Source organism: Arachis stenosperma, chromosome 10 (assembly GCF_014773155.1).
Source record: "Arachis stenosperma cultivar V10309 chromosome 10, arast.V10309.gnm1.PFL2, whole genome shotgun sequence".
NCBI lineage: Eukaryota > Viridiplantae > Streptophyta > Magnoliopsida > Fabales > Fabaceae > Arachis > Arachis stenosperma.
The window spans coordinates 112,923,710-112,932,181 of record NC_080386.1 but is presented as its reverse complement, the minus strand read 5'-3'; the positions used below and the strand labels follow the sequence as shown (position 1 = coordinate 112,932,181).

The 8,472-nt window shown below is 40.9% G+C and overlaps 1 non-coding gene across 1 annotated transcript; it reads right to left on the bottom strand.

The window, feature by feature from the left end:
* Positions 1–3,430: 3,430 nt before the first annotated feature.
* Positions 3,431–3,534, bottom strand: LOC130959762 (small nucleolar RNA R71). The gene has a single exon (XR_009078829.1). It is a non-coding gene; the product is annotated as a small nucleolar RNA R71 (small nucleolar RNA).
* Between the last annotated feature and the right edge of the window lie 4,938 nt (positions 3,535–8,472).

Sequence of the window (8,472 nt, the reverse complement as noted above, 5' to 3'; positions counted from 1 at the left end):
CTGAAAAGGACTGCAGATGCTGTTGGATTCTGACCTCCCTGCACTCGAAGTGGATTTTCTGGAGCTACAGAAGCCCAATTGGCGCGCTCTCAACGGCGTTGGAAAGTAGACATCCTGGGCTTTCCAGCAATATATGATAATCCATACTTTGCCCAAGATTTGATGGCCCAAACCGGCGTTCAAAGTCACCTTCAGATTTCCCAGCGTTAAACACCGGAACTGGCACCAAAGTGGGAGTTAAACGCCCAAACTGGCATAAAAGCTGGCGTTTAACTCCAAGAAGAGTCTCTACACGAAAATGCTTCATTGCTCAGCCCAAGCACACACCAAGTGGGCCCGGAAGTGGATTTTTATGTCATTTACTCATCTCTGTACACCTTAGGCTACTAGTTCTCTATATATAGGACCTTTTACTATTGTATTTTCATCTTCTGATCTTTGGAATCTTTTGTTCTTCAGATCTTTTGATCACTTTGGGAGGCTGGCCTCACGGCCATGCCTAGACCTTGTTCTTATGTATTTTCAACGGTGGAGTTTCTACACACCATAGATTAAGGTGTAGAGCTCTGCTGTACCTCGAGTATTAATGCAATTACTATTGTTCTTCCATTCAATTCCGCTTGTTCTTTGTCCAAGATATCACTTGTTCTTCAACTTGATGAATGTGATGATCCGTGACACTCATCATCATTCTCACCTATGAACGTGTGACTGACAACCACCTCCGTTCTACCTTAGATTGGGTGAATATCTCTTGGATTCCTGATACACGATGCATGGTTGATCGCCTGACAACCGAGTGCTCGCCTGACAAACGAGCCAGCCATTCCGTGAGATCAGAGTCTTCGTGGTATAGGCAAGAACTGATGGCGGCATTCAAGAGAATCCGGAAGGTCTAACCTTGTCTGTGGTATTCTGAGTAGGATTCAATAATTGAATGACTGTGACGTGCTTCAAACTCCTGAAGGCGGGGCGTTAGTGACAGACGCAAAAGAATCACTGGATTCTATTCCGGCCTGATTGAGAACCGACAGATGGATAGCCGTGCCGTGACAGGGTGCGTTAAACATTTCCAATGAGAGGATGGGAGGTAGCCACTGACAACGGTGAAACCCTTGCATAAGCTTGCCATGGAAAGGAGTAAGAAGGATTGGATGAAGACAGTAGGAAAGCAGAGAGACGGAAGGGAAAGCATCTTCATACGCTTATCTGAAGTTCTCACCAATGATATACATAAGTATCTCTATCTTTATCTTTATGTTTTATTCATCATCTATACCCATTTGAGTTTGCCTGACTAAGATTTACAAGGTGACCATAGCTTGCTTCATACCAACAATCTCCGTGGGATCGACCCTTACTTGCGTAAGGTTTATTACTTGGACGACCCAGTGCACTTGCTGGTTAGTTGTGCAAAGTTGTGTAGTGATCACAATTTCGCGCACCAAGTTTTTGGCGCTGTTGCCGGGGATTGTTTTGAGTATGCACAACTGACGGTTCATCTTGTTGCTTAGATTAGGTATTTTTCTTCAGAGTTCTTAAGAATAAATTCTAGTGTTTCATGATGATCTGTTGAAGTCTGGCTGGCTGAGAAGCCATGTCTAATCTTATTAGACCGAGGTTTCAACTTATCATCACAAGAGCTTGTTGATTTCTATCAATCTTGCTGTTGGAGCAATGATCTGCTAAGGCTTGGCTGGCCATTGGCCATGTCTAGTGTTTTAAAACGAAGCTTTCTTTGAAAGCTTGGCTGGCTGTGAAGCCATGTCTAATTCCTGGACCGAAGTCTTAGACTAGCATTGCAATGATTCCTGGAATCCAAATTGAGAATTCTGAAACCTTTATTTTCTATTTTCATATAATTTTCGAAAAAGCACAAAAAAATTTCAAAATCATAAAAACCAAAAATATTTTATGTTTCTTGTTTAAGTCTAGTGTCCAATTTTAAGTTTGGTGTCTTGCATGCATTGTTTATTTGATCTTGGTTCTATTTTCAAGTCAATAGTACAGGGAACTGAAGATTCAGAACATGCAGCAGAGGAATTTCACAGAAAAAAGCTGGGCGTTCAAAACGCCCAGTGAAGAAGGACAGACTGGCGTTTAAACGCCAGCCAGGGTGCCTGGTTGGGCGTTTAACGCCCAAAAAGGTAGTGCATTGGGCGTTAAACGCCAGAATGTGCACCATTCTGGGCGTTTAACGCCAGGATGGCACAAGGGGGAGGATTTTGTTTTCAAAATCAATTTTTTTTCAAGTTTTCAAAGTTTTTCAAAATCAAATCTTTTTCAAATCAAATCTTTTCAATCAAATGTTTTCAAAATCAATTTCTTTCCTTTTTCAAAGATACTTACTAACGATTAATGATTTGATTGAACATTTTAAGTATGTTGCCTTTTCTGTTGAGAAAGGTTTAATGTTTGAATCATATCTTTTCTTGTTAGGCAAGTCATTAATTTTTAAAATCAAATCTTTTTAAAATTGTTTTCAAATCATATCTTTTCAATCATATCTTTTTAAAAGCATAATTTTTTTATCATATCTTTTTAATCACATCTTTTTCAAAACAGTTTTTAATCATATCTTTTTTATTTCTAATTTCAAAATCTTTTTCAAAAATTACTTGATTTCTTTCACACTCTTGATTTTCGAAAATCAATTAAAGTTTTTCAAAAATGTTTTCAAAATATTTCACTTTATTTTCGAAAATTTCTTCCTCTCTTCCCACATCCTTCTACTTATGGAGTACCACTCCTTCTCAATGCACAATTCGAACTCTATCTAATTAAAGTTCGAATTCTTCTACCTCTTCTTTCTATTTTTCTGTTCCTCTGACACCTCAAGGAATCTCTATACTGTGACATAGAGGATTCCATATTTTCTTGTTCTCTTCTCTTTCATATGAGCAGGAGCAAAGGCAAAAGCATTCTTGTTGAAGCTGACCCTGAACCTGAAAGGACCCTGAAGCGAAAGCTAAGAGAAGCTAAGGCACAATTCTCTGTAGAGGACCTAACCGAATTCTTCAAAGAAGAAGAACACATGGCAGCCGAAAACAAAAACAATGCAAGGAAGGTGCTGGGTGACTTTACTGCACCTACTCCCGACTTCTATGGGAGAAGCATCTCTATCCCTGCCATTGGAGCAAACAACTTTGAGCTTAAGCCTCAATTAGTTTCTCTAATGCAACAGAATTGCAAGTTCCATGGACTTCCATTGGAAGATCCTCATCAGTTCTTAGCTGAATTCTTGCAAATCTGTGACACTGTCAAGACTAATGGGGTTGACCCTGAGGTCTACAGACTTATGCTATTCCCTTTTGCTGTAAGAGACAGAGCTAGGACATGGTTGGACTCACAACCTAAAGAAAGCCTGGACTCTTGGGAAAAGCTAGTCAATGCCTTCTTGGCAAAGTTATTTCCACCTCAAAAATTGAGTAAGCTTAGAGTAGAAGTCCAAACCTTCAGACAGAAGGATGGAGAATCCCTCTATGAAGCTTGGGAAAGATACAAACAATTGATCAGAAAATGTCCATCTGACATGCTTTCTGAATAGAGCATCATAGGTATTTTCTATGATGGTCTCTCTGAACTATCCAAGATGTCTTTGGATAGCTCTGCTGGAGGATCTCTTCATCTAAAGAAGACGCCTACAGAAGCTCAAGAGCTAATTGAAATGGTTGCAAATAACCAATTCATGTACACTTCTGAAAGGAATCCTGTGAACAATGGGACAAGTCAGAAGAAAGGAGTTCTTGAGATTGATACTCTGAATGCCATTCTGGCTCAGAACAAGATATTGACTCAACAAGTCAATTTGATTTCTCAAAGTCTGTCTGGAATGCAAAATGCACTAAGCAGTACTAAGGATGCTTCATCTGAGGAAGAAGCTTATGATCCTGAGAATCCTTCAATGGAAGAGGTGAATTACCTAGGAGAACCCTATGGAAACACCTATAATTCTTCATGGAGAAATCATCCAAATTTCTCATGGAAGAATCAAGAGAGACCTCAACAAGGTCTCAATAACAATAATGGTGGAAGAAACAGGTTTAGCAATGGCAAGCCCTTTCCATCATCTTCTCAGCAACAGACAGAGAGTTCTAAGCAGAACACCTCTGACTTAGCAACCATGGTCTCTGATCTAATCAAAACCACTCAAAGTTTTATGACTGAAACAAGGTCCTCCATTAGGAATTTGGAGGCATAAGTGGGACAGCTGAGCAAGAAAATTACTGAACTCCCTCATAGTACTCTTCCAAGCAATACAGAAGAAAATCCAAAAGGAGAGTGCAAGGCCATCAACATGGCCGAATTTGGAGAGGAAGGGGAGGAAGTGAACGCCACTGAGGAAGACCTCAATGGGCATGCACTAGCCTCCAATGAGTTCCCTAATGAGGAACCATGGGAATCTGAGACTCAAAATGAGACCATAGAGATTCCATTGGACTTACTTCTGCCATTCATGAGCTCTGATGAGTATTCTTCCTCTGAAGAGGATGAGTATGTCACTGAAGAGCAATCATGAAGCTAAATGACAAGTTATTTGGAAATGAGACTTGGGAGGATGAACCTCCTTTGCTCGCCAAAGAACTGGATGACTTGTCTAGGCAGAAATTACCTCAAAAGAGACAAGATCCTGGGAAGTTTTCAATACCTTGTACCATAGGCACCATGACCTTCAAGAAGGTTCTGTGTGACTTAGGGTCAAGTGTAAACCTCATGCCTCTCTCTGTAATGGAGAACCTAGGGATCTTTGAGGTGCAAGCTGCAAGAATCTCACTAGAGATGGCAGACAACTCAAGAAAACAAGCTTATGGACTTGTAGAGGATGTTCTGGTAAAAGTTGAAGACCATTACATCCCTACTGATTTCATAGTCCTAGAGACTGGGAAGTGCATGGATGAATCCATCATCCTTGGCAGACCCTTCCTAGCCACACCAAAGGCTATGATTGATGTTGATAGAGGTGAACTGATCATTCAAGTGAATGAAGAATCCTTTGTGTTTAAGGCTCAAGGATATCCCTCTGTCACCATGGAGAGGAAGCATGAAGAGCTTCCCTCAAATCAGAGTCAAACAGAGCCCCCACAGTCAAACTCTAAGTTTGGTGTTGGGAGGCCACAACCAAACTCTAAGTTTGGTGTTGAACCCCCACATTCAAACTCTAAGTTTGGTGTTGGGAGGTTCCAACATTGCTCTGAGAAAATGTGAGGCTCCATGAGAGCCCTCTGTCAAGCTACTGACATTAAAGAAGCGCTTGTTGGGAGGCAACCCAATGTCATATTTTATCTATTTTCCTTTGTTATTTTATGTTTTCTGTAGGTTGATGATCATGAGAAGTCACAAAATCAATTGAAAAAGCAAAAACAGAATGAAAAACAGGAAGAAAAACAGCACACCCTGGAGGAAGAACCTACTGGCATTTAAACGCCAGTAAGGCTAGCAGTTGGGCGTTTAACGCCCAGTCTGGCACCATTCTGGGCGTTTAACGCCAGAAAGGGGCACCAGACTGGCGTTAAACGCCAGAAAAGGGCAAGAACCTGGCGTTAAACGCCAGAAATGGGCACCAGCCCGGCGTTTAACGCCAGATTTGGCATAAAACGTGTTTTTGCATGCCATTTGGTGCAGGGATGACTTTTTCTTGACACCTCAGGATCTGTGGACCCCACAGGATCCCCACCAACCCCACCACTCTCTCTCTTCTTCTTCACCCATTCACCAATTACCTCAACACCTCTTCCCCAAAAACCCTTCACCTATCAAATCCCATCTTTCTCTTCACCACTCACATCCATCCTTTATAAAACCCCACCTACCTCACCATTCAAATTCAAACCACTTTACCTTCAAAACCCACCCATAATGGCCGAACCCTACCCCTCCCTTCACCCCTATATAAACCCTTCTTCACCCCTTCATTTTCACACACCCTAAACACTACTTCTCCCCCTCTTTGGCCGAACACAAAGCCATTCCCTTCTTCCTCATTTCTTCTTTTTCTACTCTCTTCTTTCTTCTTTTGCTCGAGGACGAGCAAACCTTTTAAGTTTGGTGTGGTAAAAGCATTGCTTTTTGTTTTTCCATAACCATTTATGGCATCCAAGGCCGGAGAAACCTCTAGAAAGAGGAAAGGGAAGGCAAAAGCTTCCACCTCCGAGTCATGGGAGATGGAGAGATTCATCTCAAGGGTGCATCAAGACCACTTCTATGAAGTTGTGGCCTTGAAGAAGGTGATCCCCGAGGTCCCTTTTTCACTCAAAAAGAATGAATATCCGGAGATCCGACATGAGATCCGAAGAAGAGGTTGGGAAGTTCTTACCAACCCCATTCAACAAGTCGGAATCTTAATGGTTCAAGAGTTCTATGCCAATGCATGGATTACCAAGAACTATGATCAAAGTGTGAACCCGGATCCAAAGAATTGGCTTACTATGGTTCGGGGGAAATACTTGGATTTTAGTCCGGAAAATGTGAGGTTGGCATTCAACTTGCCTATGATGCAAGGAGATGAACATCCTTACACTAGAAGGGTCAACTTTGATCAAAGGTTGGACTAAGTCCTCACTGACATTTGTGAAGAGGGCGCCCAATGGAAGAGAGATTCAAGAGGGAAGCCGGTTCAATTGAGAAGGCATGACCTCAAGCCCGTGGCTAGAGGATGGTTGGAGTTTATTCAACGCTCAATCATTCCCACTAGTAACCAGTCCGAAGTTACTCTAGACCGGGCCATCATGATTCATAGCATCATGATTGGAGAAGAAGTGGAAGTTCATGAGGTTATAGCCCAAGAACTTTATAAGGTGGCGGACAAGTCCTCTACCTTGGCAAGGTTAGCCTTTCCTCACCTCATTTGTCACCTCTGTTATTCAGTTGGAGTTGACATAGAGGGAGACATCCCCATTGATGAGGACAAGCCCATTACTAAGAAGAGGATGGAGCAAACAAGAGACCCTTCTCATCATGAGATCCCTGAGATGCCTCAAGGGATGCACTTTCCTCCACAAGACTATTGGGAGCAAATTAACACCTCCCTAGGAGAATTGAGTTCCAACATGGGATAACTAAGGGTGGAGCACCAAGAACACTCCATTATCCTCCATGAAATTAGAGAAGATCAAAGAATCATGAGAGAGGAGCAACAAAGACAAGGAAGAGACATTGAGGAGCTCAAGCACTTCATAAGACCTTCAAGAGGAAGAACAAGCCGCCATCACTAAGGTGGACCCGTTCTTTAATCTCCTTGTTCTTTATTTTCTTGTTTTTCGAAAATTTATGCTTTATGTTTGTCCATGTTTGTGTCTTATGATCATTAGTGTCTTAAGTGTCTATGCCTTAAAGTTATGAATGTCCTATGAATCCATCACCTTTCTTAAATTAAACAATATTCTTAATTGAAAAGGAGAAGAAGTGCATGAATTTTGAATTTTATAACAGTTTAATTATTTTGATGTGGTGGCAACACATTTGTTTTCTGAATGTATGCTTAAACAGTGCATATGTCTTTTGAATTTGTGGTTCATGAATGTTGGCTCTTGAAAGAATGATGAAAAAGGAGACATGTTACTGAGGATCTGAAAAATCATAAAAATGATTCTTGAAGCAAGAAAAAGCAGTGAATACAAAAAAAAAGAAGAGAAAAGCGAAAAAAAAAGAGGAGAAAAGAAAACGGAAAAAAAAAGAAAAAAGAAAAAGAAAAAAAAGAAAAAAATAAAGTTGTGATCCAAGGCAAGAAGAGTGTGCTTAAGAACCCTGGACACCTCTAATTGGGGACTCTAGCAAAGCTGAGTCACAATCTGAAAAGGTTCACCCAATTTTGTGTCTGTGGCATGTATGTATCCGGTGGTAATACTGGAAGACAGAGTGCTTTGGGCCACGGCCAAGACTCAATAAGTAGCTGTGTTCAAGAATCATCATACTTAACTAGGAGAATCAATAACACTATCTGGATTCTGAGTTCCTAAAGAAGCCAATCATTCTGAATTTCAAAGGATAGAGTGAGATGCCAAAACTATTCAGAGGCAAAAAGCTAAAAGCCCCGCTCATCTAATTGATACTGATCTTCATAGATGTTTTTGGAGTTCATTGCATATTCTCTTCTTTTTATCTTATTTGATTTTCAGTTGCTTGAGGACAAGCAACAATTTAAGTTTGGTGTTGTGATGAGCGGATAATTTGTACGCTTTTTGGCATTGTTTTTAGTATGTTTTTAGTAGTTTGAGTTGATTTTTTAGTATATTTTTATTAGTTTTTAGTTAAAATTCACTTTTCTGGACTTTACTATGAGTTTGTGTGTTTTTCTGTGATTTCAGGTATTTTCTGGCTGAAATTGAGGGACCTGAGCAAAAATCTGATCCAGAGACTGAAAAGGACTGCAGATGCTGTTGGATTCTGACCTCCCTACACTCGAAGTGGATTTTCTGGAGCTACAGAAGCCCAATTGGCGCGCTCTCAACGGCGTTGGAAAGTAGACATCCTGGG